Genomic DNA, 17,539 nt, shown 5'->3' with positions numbered 1-17,539 from the left:
AGTTAAACTAACTTCCACCCTTAAGGCTTGAAAGCAATCAGATGGTGTCTGTTACCCTTTTCCAAGGTGGCAGTGGTCTCTTATATGTCAAATGAGCTCAGTGGCTTTAATCCCTGTCCCAGATGTCCACGGCACAAAGAGCAGGATCTGAAGCAATAATCTTTATGTCAGTCTCAACAGACAGAGCCAGAACTACATTCACCCAGGGGAGCAAGAGGCTTTCTTGTCAGCAAAGATTTTTCCCTCCAGCGAAAAGAAGGACAATTTACATTAGTATTTACAGTGCTTGGTCCATTCTCCAGTGATATGTCTGAAAATTACTATCATTTGTAGACAAGAGACTGGATGAAGTGGAAATCTGCAGTGAAGAAGTGTCCAAACCCACCTTTTTCATTCAACTTTAGATCCTATGCAGCATGCTGGTAGAAGGACTGTTACTGTTTTACAGGAGACTGGATTACAAAGGTGGGATTCATCCCACTGAGTTTAATCATCCAGAAGTTAGCTGTAAGTACCCTTTATAGTTAATGGGAGAGAACTGGTTTCTCCATCTCCATCAGTGGCAGATAATTTTATTCCAGAGCCTGTGGCAACTAACTTTTAGACACCTAGAGCTAGGTTGTGTGAATGTCACCCTGTCTTCCCTTATATTATTCCTGATCTATTAATGAAACAAAGAACTGCTAAATGCCCCATCCCTGGCAGTGTTCAAGGCCAGGTTGGACACGGGCTTGAAGCAAACTGCTCTAGTGGAAGGTGTCCCTGCCCATGGCAGGGCATTTGAACTGGATGAGCTTTAAGGTCCCTTCCAACACAAACCGTCCTGTGATTCTATGACTCTATGTGCAAAGAGCTGCATGCATGTTATTAGTCTGGGGAACTGGGCAACACAGATGGTGTTAAAAGGGTAACCCACAGTTGCTTTCGCTGTTACATTCAGAAAAGCCACCAGGGCAGAACTCATCAAGGTTTATATTTGGGACATGGAAATTTTCCCTTTCCCTTTAAATACTTTGAATTATTTCTGTAAGCAAAAAGATTAAATGAGTCAACATTTCAATAAAGTGTTTCTTATCTCATGCAAAGAGATGGATTTTGCATCACCTGTGTGTATATGCGTTTATACCTTGTTAGAACTGATCAGAGTGGGATTTGTTTAGCTTGGTAAGTGCCAAGGCCTAAAAGAGGACTCAGTGATGGTAAAATGATATCATCACTTTGACATCAGTGAGCAGGAGTTGTTAAAATGGTCATTTCTTTTCAGTGCTTCACTATTGAGTTGAAAAATCCAATCTTATCCTTGTACTAACCACTATTAACACAGGGGAATAGAAAGGGACATCTGGGGGCAGAAAATCCATGGTATTGACCTGGGGAGGTTAAAATGTGATAGTGGCCAGGATTGGGGGAAAGGGGGTGAATGAGGCTAAAGGCCAGGTTTGGATCCTGATAGATTAAATGGAGCTCAGAGAGGGACTAAGGGAGTAATAAGGGATTCCTAACCCTGCCAGCAAAGGGTTTCTGTAAGCCTGCAGCTTGATCACCCTTCTGGGCTGGGACATGGAGCCTTTGGTGATTAGCATGCAAATGCAACAGCACTGTAAAAAGTTCCACATGATTTTATGACTAAGCCTTGCTGCAGGGAAAAACATGTTTGACAATATGCATTAGAAAAGGAGAATTGAATGAAATTAGGTGTCAGCCTCCAGTCACTGTGGTTGGGAAGGTGCATAGCAAGGCGTGCAGGTACATGGGATGTGAGGAAGAGAATCCTGCACACAGAAGTACGTGCTGGAAAGGGAAAGACACTGTTGCTTTCCAAAAAGAATACTGATCAAATAAATGCGACTTTCTGCTTGGCACTAATGAGGCAGATTAATAAGGCTATTGGTGCCCATATGGCCACAGAGATTTCCTTAGACTAAACAGTGCTAATGAATGCTTTCAGAAAGTAGTGTTTCACCCTTGGAATAGCCTCCTATGTGAGGTAACTGCTGCGTTTATCCTCATGCATCGTCTCTCTGTGAAATAAGTATTATTCCCAATTCACAGACAGGAAAAGTAGACCAGAGTAGCAAAGACCCACATCTGCAAAAGCCATCTCTTACAGCAGGCCTTGACCTTTAATCATCTCAGAGAAATTTAAATGGGTAGAATGAGACCATGAAGAGGGTCAACATGAGTGCAAACTTGTCCTAGTGTCAGTTCTGTGTGCAAATGTGGGTGTTGTAGAAGGGGTTATTTCGGCTACTGCTTATTAGACCCAGCTGTGCTGTAGGTATCCAACTGCCCAGCAGGTCTCCCAGTAACAGCATAACACATATCCCATAAACACATATCCCTCTAAAAAGAAAGAACCCATCATCTTACAAAAACAGTTCAGTGACAGGACTCCAGCGCAGGTTGTCTCCTGTGCGTTTAACTCTATGAGCTTTATGGGTTTGACCTTCTGAGTCAGTGTCTGTTTTCTTGCCTAGTGCTTCTGGCATCCTAAAGGGAGGCCAGTCACACTGAAGTTCAAAATTATGGCCTGGCTGCTTGTGAGGTGAAGACTTACTGGTTTCATTCTTAAGTGGAGATACAGTTGGCTGCTTGGCTGCTGAACAACTATATTTGCAAAGATAACAGGAATACCAGCTCCAGGCAGGATGCAGAACCCCTGTTCCTATTCCTCTTGTCTTATAGGTTTCTCAGCTTTCTGTCTCCCCATGTTTCCCTGTCATTTTGATCTCTGTGTCCCTACATAGTCCTGACCAGTGAAATGTTTTTTTCTTTTGCTCTATCTAGAAACAGGGAACTTTAAGCCCTAAATCTCCCTGAAAATAACTCAGTTGTAATCTTTCCTTAAAGATTTCCATAAGATCTTATCCCTGGCTCTGCAGTTTAGATTGTGTGATGCATATTCAGGCTCTATTTTGTTTCAGCTTTCATGTGCTACTTTGCTGGATCTTCCATGTACTGAACTATTGATTGAACATTAGTATCTAAGTCTGGTGAAGTGGCTATAAACATGAACACTATTATGTGGTGTTTAACTGTTTGTGAGTGCAAATACGTGTTTAAAAGGCAATTTACCTTTGCAAACCAGACTCAAAGTACACATTTATCTTGAAAAGTTGAGGAGAATTCAGCTCCGCAACAGCACATAAATATGTGTGCATTGATGGATGTATGTGCACACATGTGCTTTTGTGTGCCCTGTCTAAAGATAACTCAGAAATACACCTAAAATCATACATCACCGATGTGAAGGACAAGGTAAGAGCAAAGCCAGGTACATCAGGTGCCTTTAAGGCAGTTACCCTGTGGAAGGAAGCAGACCAGCACAGCAGGTAGCAAATGTCTTTTTCCAGAGCACGGAAGTGACTGGTGCGTAGGCAGGCATGAAGGAAAACCCCACATTACATTTATTGTCAGTCTGCCTGTCAGACTGCCTTGTTAGGCAGGACCAGTAGGATGGAAAATAGACCAGTATTTACCTTCTCTTTGTGTGTATATGTGAAGGAAACAAATCTTAGAAGGGGCTTATTACAAAGATGTTCTTTGTAGTGTCACAAATTAAACGTACAGGGTTAAGATAGAGAACCATACCTATGGCAGTACAAAGAGGATAGTTCCACCTTGGTCTTAACACAGAGCTGCTAGACCTGGGAGATTTGTTCTTTCCATTTTCAACTGTGCTTGAGCCCTTCCATGGCAGTGCCTGATTTATTTATGGAAGAGGAATGTCTTCCCTGCTTTATTCCTTGCTGCACTCTGTGCTCCTGGAGCAGGACAGCTCAGTTAAAGAAAGATAAAGGAACAGGCAAGGGAGAAGAGAACTAGAGCAGGACACTGTGTATTTATTTTCCATCCACTTTCACACTGCGGAAGGACAAGAGTGAGATAGGAAAGGGGAATCTTCTAACTATACCAGTTTTGGGGCAGAAAACGGTTCCTTTTCCCTGCTGCTCATGAATGTCACTTCTCTTTTGTGTCAAACTAATATTCCCTTTGAGCAGGGTGACAAGGAGACAGGTATCCACATCGTAGGAAGTTTGTCCAATACGCACAAGCTCTTGAATGGGAAATGATGCTGATGTGTATGTGTGTGGCCCCTCAGCTGATTCAGGATTGCAGGGTCTCACTGTGCCCTATGGACAGGCTGAGAGATAGAACATTTTATCTTTAGATTATATATGACTGAGATAGGCTGAGTTACCATGTCCATGATGGCTGCATGATATAAATGAACATCACTCAGACTGTTCTGTACTGCAAACGCTCCTCCCAGCGTGTGTTCCACAGCTGAGGTTGGACATGAGTAGTTCCAGTTGTTGGCAGTGTTTGCACAGCAGCTTTAATTCTTCAAATATTTCACACTTATGACAGTTGTTGGACCTTTCATGCTTTTGGTTTGATATGGTGAATCCATCTTTTTAAGAAGCTTTTTCTTTTGAAGACGGACAGCAAAGCGAAAAAGCCTTTTACATCATTTATACACAGTGAATAAAGCATTTCTGCACAGTTTGGAAATGCTTTATATTTTCCACTCTTTTGCAATTGAGAAGTGAGTCTTGATTTTGCTTTTTTGCTGAAGAAGTGGCTGAGGCCAGCACTGCATGGCAGCAGGTTGCCCTGAAATCAAAGACAAGACAAGAAAGGTCATGGTTAGTGAGACTGTTGTGAATTCTGTTAGTCTATACCACCCACGTGCCTACCTAAGCATTTCAATGATGTTTATCACCGCAGCACCAGCGTGTTTCTCAGGCATTAATAAGCGCATCCTTGTCTCTTGCTTTGAGATAGTCTAGAGCTGTTCTATTAGGGTGAGATTTTCATCACAGACAGATCAAAGAACAGATCCTTCTGAAGTGTTGAGGTGAGAAAACTTATGATTTAAGATTCCTGAAGGAAGGTCTGAAGCTGTACACCCAGAACTACATGAGATGGTCATATCTGTATCTTGCAAGGACCCTTCAGCTACCAAACCATGTGGTCAGCTTCTTCTTGCTTTAGAGGGGAACGTTGTCTTTGGGAACCACTCAGCCTTCCTGATATCAGTCTGGCAGAGTTTCTATTCCAGTTCTGCCAGTGTGTTGTCAGTAAATATGTGACTGAAGTGAAAAGATGGCTGGGGCAAACAGAAGAGATCTCTTTTATCTTAGAAAGTATTACTATCTATCTGTCTCTTCCAGGATTGCATGAGCAGTAGGTTTATTTGCATTTAGCATTTCACTGTTGGCAAGATGTGTTTCTGCATTAAACATTTGACCATTTGACCAGCAGATTTTCCTGCCATCATTTACAAAGAGGTGAACATCCTTAAAAAACCCTCCCAAGTTTGAACAGACAATAAAGAGCAGTCAGAGTCTGCACCGAGGAAACAGGCTGCTCAGCACACATGTACTCAGCTGGGTGCCCTTGTCACAGGTACTGGCTTTGTATCTGGTTCCCCAGGGTGCTGTGGAATTTGAATTCTTGCCTTCAAACAGAATGGCCAAGCTCTCACCCTCATTTTACTTCAGGCTCTTTTGCAAAGGCAAATGGCACTGCTGGAAACTAATCAACATAATTTTTTCCTCTTCACAGAGGTCTATTAACAATCATTGCTGCAGTCTTGGGCTCTGAACAGGGACAAATGTATTCCTAAATTCAAACCCAGGCATGTTTTGTATTTTCTATAAAATATTATTGCCTTGGCTCATCTCTGGGCAGCTTCTTTTGGGGCTCTTTGTGGTTTTGCTGTTCCCTAGATGCTGTAGCTGGCTGCCAGATAGGGAGATGCTGCTGAGGGTATTGAAAAAGCTCAAATGGAAATGAACAGGAAAAAGCTAGCTCTCATGTCACTGCTTTTGCATAACCTCTTCCTATAGATGTGTACAGGAACAGAGTGCAAATATTAGTGTTATTAAATGAGACACAATTAGTTTTTATGCTGCCTGCCAACGGAGAAGACAATAATTGTTTTCACTCTACAAAGAAGGATACAGCTTTTATAGTGCAAAATCTCAACAGAGACAAAGTGCTGCAGATGTATCATGGCTATGCAAAGCTAAGCTGTCCTTAGGGCAAACTTAGTCTAGTTCTATAGAAGTTTTGTTGGCTCAAAGTTTACAGCCAAAGAACTAGTTGGTGTTAAAGACAAGCAACTCTTGTATAGTGTAAGAATGCAGCTGAAGCGATTTGCCAAATCTCATGACAGAGGAATTCTGCGGGAGAAGAGTGACTGCAGGAATCATAGAATAGTTAGGGTTGGAAAGGACCTTAAGATCATCAAGTTCCAACCCCCCTGACATGGGCAGGGACACCTCACACTAAACCATATCACCCAAGGCTCTCTCCAGCCTGGCCTTGAACACTGCCAGGGATGGAGCATTCACAACCTCCCTGGGCAACCCATTCCAGTGCCTCACCACCCTAACAGGAAAGAATTTCCTCCTTGTATCCAATCTAAACTTCCCCTGTTTAAGTTTTAACCTGTTACCCCTTGTCCTGTCACTACAGTCCCTAATGAAGAGTCCCTCCCCAGCATCCTTATAGGCCCCTTTCAGATACTGGAAGGCTGCTATGAGGTCTCCACGCAGCCTTCTCTTCTCCAGGCTGAACAGCCCCAACTTTCTCAGCCTGTCTTCATACCGGAGGTGCTCCAGTCCCTGATCATCCTCGTGGCCCTTCTCTGGATTTTTTCCAACAGTTCCATGTCCTTTTTATGTTGAGGACACCAGAACTGCACACAGTCACTGACCAACTTTCCTTTTCCTATGGAGTATTTATATTGAGAGCAGTTGAACTTCATTGATAAATGCAGATTTGGCTGAAAGTTTCTCTAGGTCTTAAAGGAAAGCTGTTTGATTGCCCTCCCATACCCTGGCTTCTCTGAGAACCTGGGGATGGAGGCTGTGGTTTCTTTTATGCATGCAGCCAAACTGCTTCACTGTGCCAATTTGAGTAGGATTTGAGCATAAAATGACTGTGGAAATTCACATTCTCATGTATTACAAGAGCTTGCCTATTTATCAGAATAAGAATTATAAGGATCATTAATTTGTGCATATGTAAATGAGGAAATGGAGAGGCTTTCCTGCTAACCAGTGGTAGCATGTGATATACATGGCAGTCATGCCAAGGATGAAATGTGCTGATTGCCTCCGGGGTTAACCCTGCAGCTTTCATGCAGTGCACAAGCAGCTTGTTCTGCTCACCATGTGGCACTGGAGCACAGGCAGGAAAGGTCACACGAGCAATCAAGATCAGCATATCCCTACTCAGGTAGGGACCCCCTGTGGCTGTGGGATTAGCTGCAGAGCCTGAGCTGCCTTTCAATATGTATTTACTTCCAAATGTCCTGACTCTGTTATAGACATTTTGTGATTCATTAATCTGTGTCTGCATTTGCCAGGAACTCCGTGCTCACTGGTTCTTGCTGTTTGGCTGTTTTTTAAGGATGAGGGAAAACGAAAACAGGAGGAATTAAAAGGTTAGATTATTTCGATAACGCGTCTCCCTGCAGGAGTGAGGCATAATCTGAGAGGCTGCTTTGAGAGCTTTGCTGACAGCGTGACTTCAAGAAGGATTCTACCAGAAAACTAACAGTCAGCGTCTGCAACTATCAGATAATATTTTGTTTAATTCTGAAATATTTGGGGTTTAGAGGCATGAATGTGGTTGTGGTTCAGAGGAGCTGTACATCTCACCCCTTTGCATCATACCTAGAATTTTGGCACATGAATTTCAAATTGAGACTGAGAGTCCAGTCATAATTTACTCTCCCCTTTTCTCTTTCCCATTTCCACTACATTCAGGTAAGCAATAAAACCACATTTGCTTCAGGAGCCCACCCGTCCTCTCAGCACCTGCCCTGCCCAGCACTGAACAAGGGGCAGCAGTGCACACATGTATTGCTGCCTCCGAGGCAGATACTTGTCAGGGAGAAGTCACTGACCTCCTTGTTTCCTTAGCCCTGGAGGTCCTTGCACTCTCACTGCTGAGGCTCCCCAGGGAAGTGGGGAGTGCTGGTGCCTTCCCTGGGAGGACAGCATTTAATCTTCTCATCTGTCTGAGCTGACATCCCTGCTGATGCTGGAGAGGAGCTCTGGGGGCAGCCCCCAGAGAGCAGTGCCAGAGATGTCCATTCCAGAGCATCCTCTAAATGAATCCTCAACATTTCCATTAAAAAGAGACACTCCTGCTGGACAATTATGGATTGTGACTCTCCCATTTTTCCACAGGCAGAGAGCTTGTGTAAAAGCTGACTGACATTTAAAAATGCCAGCAATCTTATTAATTCTTCAGTTCAAGAAGTGTTTCTAGGGGCTTTACATGTGGAATACCAGTTGGAGGACAGAAGAGTGATGCAGGCATCCTGACAGAACCAAGCTCTTTACACAAATACTGGACTCTTGTAAGGCTTACTTCTTTAAAATCATATTTACTGTGTAAATTCTGGCTAACTGGGAAATGCACCTGTGAAGGTTAAGGCACCTGATGCCCCTAAGAATTACAGCTGTGTGAGTACAAGCTCCTTTGTGCTCTGTCCCATGATTGACCTCTTTCTGCCTTGAGAAGAGTCCCTTCTGCAGGAATTAAAGCCTGTTCTGTCTTCCTGATGTGCTGCTGCTCTTCCTCAAGAAGCAGAGTGCTCTAATGCAGATTACTGTCCACCAGGAATTCAAACAGCACTGCTGCTGCTAATGTATTGCCCTTAGCCCAGGATCACAACTTAAATCCAGCCAGAGGACAGTACGTGTCAGGGCTTTTCTCTGCTGGAGGATTGAGAGGCCAAACACATTAAAATGTCTGTTTCCTCTTCTCTGCTTCCCAGTTTGTTGTAAGCAGCACTGTGGAAAAGCTGCAGCACTTGTCTAAGGAAATCTGGGCTCAGTTTAGCATCTGCCAGGAAAAAAAAGCAACCTTTCCCCCAGCCCACCTTCATTATTAGCTGTGTGCTTAGCTGCAGTTCTGTTTGCTGCAGTGGAGGCAAAAGGAGGTAGTTTCAGGTGGATGGACTATTCTGTGCCCTGCCTTTGTACAGCTCCCACTGCCTTTACTGAGAGCTGCTGAGCAGAATTTGGTCCTAGGCTGCACTGACAATGCAGTTCAGAGAATAAAGCACGTTCCCCTTCTAATAGCTGCTTCAGTAGATAACTGGCATATGCTGCTGCCAGCTTATTGTTGCTCCTTTATCACGAGGAGGAGAGCTTGGTGCCAGGGCAGTGATTCAAAGCCTGCTGTTTTTCCCTACCAGTTTAAGTGACTGGGATCGTGTACATTTGCTCTGTGCCAGAAGTACATATATTTTGATGTCAAATTTGTTATTCTGTACTGAAAATCATTCTCAGTGGTTGGTAAGTATATTGTTTTGTTGGATGTAAATCTAGCCATGTGCTGCACTATATAGAGTCAGAGCCAAGGCTACTTCCCTTTGAAATCTCCAGTGACCATCCAGTAAATAACAGCTCTTGAAGTCTTGAGTCTACTGGCAGAAAATACAACTGTAGATCACTCTTCAAGGAATGACTCATTGCAGTAAGTTTAAGAGAGAGTAAAGAGGTTTCTCTAGTCAGTTGATTTGCTTTATTAATGCAACAGCGACCACAGCATTAGCGATTACATTTAGTGTGTAGCAAACACAAAAAATCAGATGCCTTCCAGTTCCTGCCATTGGGATGGAGCTGCTTTCTGTTCAAAATGGGAGGGCTATATGAAATTATCTGAGGGTAAGAGGTCATTTGTGCACTAAGGTGGCAGCCAGCCTCATGTGGGCTGAGCCATCTGTAAGCCATGGATGCTGGCCCCAGATTGTGAAGACACTGTCTGTGGGTTAGCACAAGGTCTTAAATCCTGCCTTGGAGAGCTTTTATTCTTTGACCTGATGCACTGCAGGGGAATGGGTTTCAATTTGGAATAAATTTTGACCCAAATAATTGAAAGTTAATCTCCCTTTATTTTACATAATGCTTTATGATAATTTTACATAATGCTTTATGATAATGCAATTGTAACATGTTTAGTGGGGGGCACAGAGGGCAACAGTCTGCAGAAGCTGACATTTTGCATAAAAGAAACAAAAAAAGGTCCTGAGTTTATCTGTTCATACTGCTACCAGCAGTTAAGAACATTACCTTTTTAATAATGACTTCCCCTCTTTTATGTATTTTTGGGGGTGGTCTCCTTGTAGGTATTCATTTGTGACACTCAACCATTTTATTATGTGCAGCATGGTGTATGTGAACTGAGTAGTTTACTAGGTCAAGCAAATGGAGAAGAGATAGAGCCAAACAGGGTGAAAAAATGAACTATAACAGAATGAGTGTATTGCAGGTTAAGTGCTGCTTGAATGAAGCAATGTATTGGGGTGAGTTGCTCCATACAAAATACTTTCCTTCTTGGGGAGTTCTCAGAAAACATGCACTCAGTGAACCAGAAAAGTGTGAAATTCTTTAATAAAATTAATCCTCAGCTGTGAATAGCAAAAATGTCAGATTCGTTTCCCATCTAGATTTCTGTGCCACCAAATACAAATTTATCCTTGGATTCTTTTGTCCTGGTTTTAACATTTGCTCTCTTGTACTGAATATAGTTTTATACCCAGTCCATGTTTTCTCAATAAGTGTCAATCAAGCATAAAGAAACAAGGAAACATGTTTTCAAGTAGGAGTTAAAAGCACAATATTTGTGTTTAGATATACTTTCAGGTGTAAGCCAAATAATTTCATTGCATATCCTTATAAATCTGATATTTGCTTTCTTTTACATGTCAGAACAATCCTGTGGTTTCCACTGGGCTACTTGTGTTGTGGAGGGAGCACCTACATGGATAAGAAATAGGAAGAGAAATGCAGCTTGCTGGTCAGGGGGTGATCCTTGTCCTCTGTGCCCAGACTACAGAATGTGTGAGTCTTTCCAAGCCACACAGAGTAAAACCTTCCAGTCCTTCAGGAAAACAGAATCCTGAGCTTTGGTGAAGACAGTAGTTATTAGAAAGCTTGCTACTGATTCTCTGGGGTGTGTGGGTCTTCTCTGGAGTGCCAAGAAGGGAAGGCAGTATCCCTTTACTGCGATGGGCTTAGTGTGCTGCTTACCCTGTGGCTCATTCCTCTGGGACATGGACCTGTTGCAGCTCCCAGTTCCCTGGTGCTTATCAAAACCTCTGTCTGCAGGCTGTTTTGGTTGCTGTTGGAGCTTTGGAAGTGGACCTGAATGTAATAGGGTAGGCCTTTAGGTGTTCATGCTTATCAGCTGCATGAAAGAAGACAATGCAAATGCAAACCTGCAGAGTAAAAGATAAGGAGCTCTTGGAATCTTAGAAGCTGATCATTCGAGTTATATTCATTTGCTCCTCTAGTTATGCCCATTCCTTCATCTAGAAGATAAAGACATTAGTTTCTCACTCCCCTACCAAGGTGTCCTAAAGGAGTATTTTCTCTAACTCTGGATGTATTGGAAGCTGGAACTTTTCAAACAGGTTGATGCCACTTTGCCCAGCTTTGTCAGTCAGTCTCCATCTTCTGTGGTACCTTGGATTTCTGCCACAGCCTTCACCAGAATGAGCACTTCAATTGACTGGTCTGTCCACATCCCATTGTCTTGGCCTTACAGACCACCGCCTTTAGGAAAGCAGCTTCTTGCTCTCTTTGGCAGTGTAGGCATCTCTAAAATATAAGGGAGTTTTCCTTAACTGCAGCCTATTCTTCTCTGGTATTTTCTTTCTAAGCAGCCAGAGCAATTGCAGTAACTAGCTCATGGAGGGACCTTGCTCCCGTGTTGAAGTGGCACTGCTGATGTCTTGCCCCTTTCTGGATCAGTTCTTCTTGTCCAACAGTGGTCACCCACTCTATGGACTGTGCTCAGCCAGCTTGACCTCTGTTTGCACTGGATCCAAAGGGGCACTTTGGCATTTGGGATGAGCAAGACTGAAGGACTGGCAGCTGCCAGCCCCATTAACTGCTCCCACAGTTGAATTGAGGTGACCTGTGAGCAGGGCTGGATTGAGAACTCCAGCAGCAGGAGCTGAAATCATCAGCATTGCCTCTGTTCAGATGCTGGAGCAGCCAGAATTAATGTTCATATTCTCTGTCCCAGCTCTCACAGCCCCTTTAAAAATTCTCCTTTGAACTCCCCTCTGCTTCATTTTCCTGGGTGAAACCACCCCTGTGTTTCAGTCAATGTCAAAGCACCCTTTGACTGAACAGAGTCAGGACAGAATGGGGAGGGCATTAATCTCTGCCTGCACAGGAGTGGTTTGGGGTTGAAACCATCAGTGGTGCTCTTTGAAAGCTGACTTATTTCCATGAAGAAGCCTTAGGAGTGCAAAATGTTATTAGAATATGCATTATTATTTTGATGTTCACCTGTCAGGACTGACATCCGTGACAGAAAAGGGCACTATAATGGAAATATGATCTGCTCACTTTTCCCTAACATGATGCAGCACAAAGAGAGGCGATGCTTATGCTCTGCTTTTCCTTGGTAGCTCAGTCCCAAAGGGTACTGTATTGCTGGATGACATTGTGCTGCAGCCTCTGTGCTTCATTTTATTTTGAGTAAGTCCTACCTCTTTATACATAGATAATGAATCCACTGTGCACCTGGTACAGGCTGCACAGTGTTATTTAAAACAGGGGAGCTGAGCATGCCTGAAAGTGAAGTTCTCTCCTAAGTATAAGCTGCAAACCCTTATTCAACATTAAATCAAATCAATGTTAATTTGTGAACTAATTAGTGTTTCAGGCTTTTTTTTTTATCAGCAGTGTGGTGATTTTGTGTCTAATGCTCTGTGATTGTACCCAAGTACATAATTATGGAGCTGAATACATTGTCTCCTGCTGACATGCTGGAAAAGGAGTTTGTTTCAGCAAAGGATGCTCACTACCTCTGCCTTAAAATCAAGATCTACTTCTGAGTCCTTTGCATCTGACCCGTAGCTGAATTAAACTGTTGTAATGTCAGAATCTAGGAGCCTTGTTGAACAAATGGGCTGAATATATTTTAACTGAATTTACTTGTTCACATTTCTGCTTTATTTTAATGAGGAAATGGCAGGAGATCCTTTGGTGTGAGACAGATGTTGAGTGGAGAATACACATCAAAGAAAACCAAGTGATTTCAGAAGTTTGTTTCTTTTAAACTCTGCACTCTGAGTGCTGGAGTACAGAACTGTCAGTACTGGCTCAGTTTAGTGTTCACCCTCACCAAGAAGCCTCTCCCTGGCAGCAGCCAGCACCAGGAAGCTGGGGATGGTGTCAGAAGTTCAATCAGTCCTGTAATAGCTGCCTCTCCTATGGCAAAACTGATAGAATTCTCTTGTACATTTACTCATCTTTGCCTAGCAGCAAGCATTTTAACCTAGATACCACTCCCCACACTCCAGTTGACTTTAAAAAACATAGTTGTAATAATATTTATGTCCTTTGTGATCTATATGCTGTCTTTGATGACACTGAGTTTTCCTAAGTAGCATGATTAAGATAAAAGCCTCTTTCTTACCATAATGCAGAATCTGCACCAACAGGGCTGAACACTGAACCTAGCTAATAGAAATATATGAGATAGTAATGCAGCATCACTTATGTATACAGTCAGTAACCTTGTTTTAAAATCCCAGCAGATAAATTGTAAAAGGTTCCTGCAATATTGAAGGTGAGCATGTGCATAGAGTTCCTTATGAGATCCGTGAGTCAATCAGCAAAATTCCCTGTCCCTGGATAACCTTTGCCCAGGTGAGTTACTGCTCAGCTGCTCCCAGGAGTCAAACCGTGATTGATTGCTGTGCTGGGAACTCACTGGCCTCCTCCTGCTGGTCTTGCCTTGAGGGAGGTGAGCGTGGGATTGTCAGAAATGGTTTTGGGTATTTGTCCTTTTGGACTGACAGGCTGCTCTTGCACCAGACTGACTCAGACTGAGCTGCACAGAGCCATGATTCACAGCCTTCTTCAGTATTTGAAGAATTAAACACACTCCAAAGTGTTGGAATTTAAGTGAACAGCTCTGGGTATCTGTGTTAGACTCTGTGACAAGTGTGACTGTGACGAGTCATACTTCTGAGCTGTTATTTTGGCTCTTTCTGTAGGCTACTTTTCTGGGTTCTACTCCCTTCCTAGATCTGGGGCTGAATGCAGTCAGAGAGGCTTTAATTTTTAGTCTCGTGTTCTAGGAAAGCAAGGTGTGTTGTATCTTTCTATCTGTACACATTATCTTGTGGTCTGTCTCTGAGAACTTTTGAAGGCTTCCACCGGTTTCAGACAGATCTGACAGGCCATGAAGTTCCCTCAGATCTCCTACAAAAAGATTGCCTCTTGGGAAAACACAGTAGTATGGGCTCAGTGCTTTGGTACATGTCCAAGATCTGTAGGTAACAGGGTACACTGATTCTTTGCCCTTGGAAATGCAGTTATGGACTGAGGTTCCAGAGGTCCTGACTGACTCTTCTAAGAGGTGCTGGAAATGCTATGTCTGGGTATCAGCTTAGCTTTCTCCATGTCTTGCCTGTGAAATTTAGTTGCCTATATGATCAAACTAAGTAGCCATGACAATGTAGCCACCTTGTCTTTGTTTTTCAGCACAGCAAGTCATGTAACTTCACATGTACTCGTCAAATCTAGTACCAACTGGCCTTATAGTAAGATAAACACCAAAAGATTTACTTATTAAACCTGTCATTCCCCTAAATCAGTCAATGAATGGTCTCTATTAAGTTTAATGACATTAAACTGTTGATTTTCACTTCAAAAGTCCAGGATATCTGGCAAAGGGCTAAAAAGATGACCTTAGGTTTCCTGTGCATTGTACGCTTGGTGAATCTCAGCCCACCTATTACCAAGCTCTCGTGCTAGTTCTGGACACCTGTATTATTAGATGAAAAGTGGATAAGAGAATTGGCTTTGATTTGCATTTTCTTACCATAACTTTCTTACGTTTGTATGTTTAAGGCATTTAAAATGTTTAACATTTCTCCCAGTTACATTTTATGGTTGATTGTACAAATACCTTTGTGCAAAGACCCCAATGTGCCAGTATTTTCAATGCAAACAGCAGAAAGTTGAACTATTTAGAAAAACACAGTGGAGCCCAAGAACCATGTTAATTGTCTCCTTGGTTATTTTTACATAGAGAAATATTTCAGTCTACACCCTGTGTTTATATGCTAAAGATGTTTCTTCTTGTCTGAACTAGCAAATGTACCTCAGGGAGCTTTATTTATGGTTATGCATTTGATGCAGAACATTATTTGCATCACAGAAAGATCACAACTTCCCCTTGCCTATTTCAGCTTTTCCATACCAAACATCAGGCTTTCCTATTATTTGTAAAATTGCTTTTGTTTCCAGTTAGGATCAGATTGAGAAATGGAAAGATCAAGGCATGTTAGAATTTGTAGCTAGGGGACAATTCTGCTCCAAGTGTAGAATTCTAAACCATGGAGGGGGGAAAAGGGAATGCACAAGACAAGGGAAAGGGTTTGGAACAGGTTTTTTGGATATCTGATTGCTATTACCCTGCAAAAAAGCAAGAAATGAGTACAGGAGGAGTAAAGTGTAAAAGCAGTGAAAGAGAAGTGTAGTTTTAAATGGTGTGGATAATGATTTTATACTTCCTAAATTCTGAGGTAACTGATTTTGCCTATTTGGGAAGAAAGCTGGCAGTGGCCTATCCATCAATTAGAAACTCTCAGGACATATTTCAGGGAGAAGGTGCAGAGAGAATGTTCATTTTTAGATATTCATAGAGAAATTGTAAGAATGTTCCAGTTGGTGCGACCAACACTGATCTGCTCAACCACTTCCCTGTCATCTCCCTGTTTGCAATGAATTGATAAATGCATTTTTAATTGGATTCTACTGTTATTAGCAGTCTTTTTTTTTTCTAATTCTAAGCAAATATCACAAAATGACTGGCAACTCTAGAGATAAGGTCTGCTCTAATTTCTAGCAGCAGCTGTAATATCCAGGGGGTTAATTTAGATCATCAAGGTTTCATCTTCTTGCCCTCGAAGGTCTGATTCATAAAGCTGAAGAGATGAATTCAGAAATTTCCAGAGACAAATGGGGGAGAAAATCAAGATATATGAAAAAAGAGGGTGGAAAATTAAGTTTTGTCTCGGTGTATGTGGTTACCAAGCAGGGCTTGAAATTCATTTATGTTCTTGTGCAGATAAGGTGTCGAGATGTTTCCCTCATAGCTCGGGCCAATTTCCGGTATTGAAACAGATCGATGATCCATTCAGACTCCATCACTGGCTAATGCTGGGGAAAGGCAGAAATCCTTGATGATGCATTTAACAGTTTCAAACTACCAGAGATGAGATTGCTTCCAGCTAGAGTTTGTCTTCTGCCCCTGAAATATAAATACTAATCAGTCACTATTGTAATGCTGTTCTAGCACATGTATTTGTAGATGATACTGAGCTTTCCTAAGTGCTCTGCTCTGCTCTCAACATAGCACAGGTTCCAATTCAGCAGGTTAATTTAGCACTCTTTAACTACCATTTTTTTTTAACTAAACACCATCTTTCTATTAACTATAATTTAGTTTTGCACTAAATATGCAATTGTGGGGGAAAAAAAGTCATCCACAAAACAGCCAAAAATTGGTATAGCTCTAAACCATCCAGCTCAGAGAGTACAAGATGTAAAGTACAAGTTACGCATGGATCTTCTTAACCAAAAGGAAATAGAAGCAACATTCTTTATGTCTCCACTGGGACAACATGTGGGCAGCATCTGACTTGAATTCAATTGGGTTTTGCCTTCCAAATCATGAACAGAACTCCAAGACTTGCTAAAGCCTGAGATGTCAGAGGTAGCCTCAAAAGGCTCAGAGGTAATGTCAGTGCTTCCTAAAACCATTTCAATGTGCCCTGTTGTGGGGACCACTGGATGTAGCCATGCACCCTAAAGCTGTGGAGTCCCAAGGAGCCTGTGATACTATTTTCCAAGGAGTAGTTTAAAAGAGGACCATGATAGGTCACTGTTGCAGAGAGAAAGAAGATCATATCTTCTCTGTGTCTCTGGTGGAAAGGATGTTGGTGAATGATACTGGGCTTCAATATGCCCTGGGTGGATATAAATTCAAAGAGAAAGTGGATAGAAACAGGAAAGGGTCACAGCAGAGTTATTGTTGCAACCAAATCAAGACAAATCTAGGGCAGTTCCACTGATTTTTTTCCTAAAATTGAGATACAAATTCAATCCCAACAGAGGGGAGCTACTGGCAAGCCCAGATGGGTGGATGTTGTATGATTCTGGCTTACACTTACTGAGCCACCTTCCCTTGTGAAGCAGCAAAGGTAGCACCAGGACTGCACAGGAGGAGAGCTGGCTCAGAAAGGCACTGGGGGGAAACAGCAGTCTGGGTCTTGGCTACTTCCACCAGGAATATTGTCTGCTGTTCATTGTCCCCTTGGTTAGTCAGATTAGAGGCAAAACTCATGCTGCTCACTATAAGCATGGTGGAACTTTGATACTAACTGAAGCACTTGTTACTCTACTACATCATGATTATCATAAATTATAAACATGAAACTAAGAAGATAATCAAGAAAACAAGATTTAGCAGGGGC

The 17,539-nt window shown here is 42.5% G+C and overlaps 1 protein-coding gene across 4 annotated transcripts in view; it reads left to right on the top strand.

Annotated features, from left to right (window-relative positions):
* The window catches only part of MYSM1 (Myb like, SWIRM and MPN domains 1), a 219,799-nt gene that overhangs the window by 96,803 nt on the left and 105,457 nt on the right, over positions 1–17,539 (top strand). The window lies entirely within an intron of this gene.

Source organism: Pezoporus wallicus, unplaced genomic scaffold (assembly GCF_028554395.1).
Source record: "Pezoporus wallicus isolate ANWC-B61680 ecotype Strahan unplaced genomic scaffold, APGP_CSIRO_Pwel_v1 contig_8108, whole genome shotgun sequence".
NCBI classification, from domain to species: domain Eukaryota; kingdom Metazoa; phylum Chordata; class Aves; order Psittaciformes; family Psittacidae; genus Pezoporus; species Pezoporus wallicus.
Note: the sequence above shows the minus strand (reverse complement) of the source record. Positions and strands in the feature narration are given on the sequence as shown.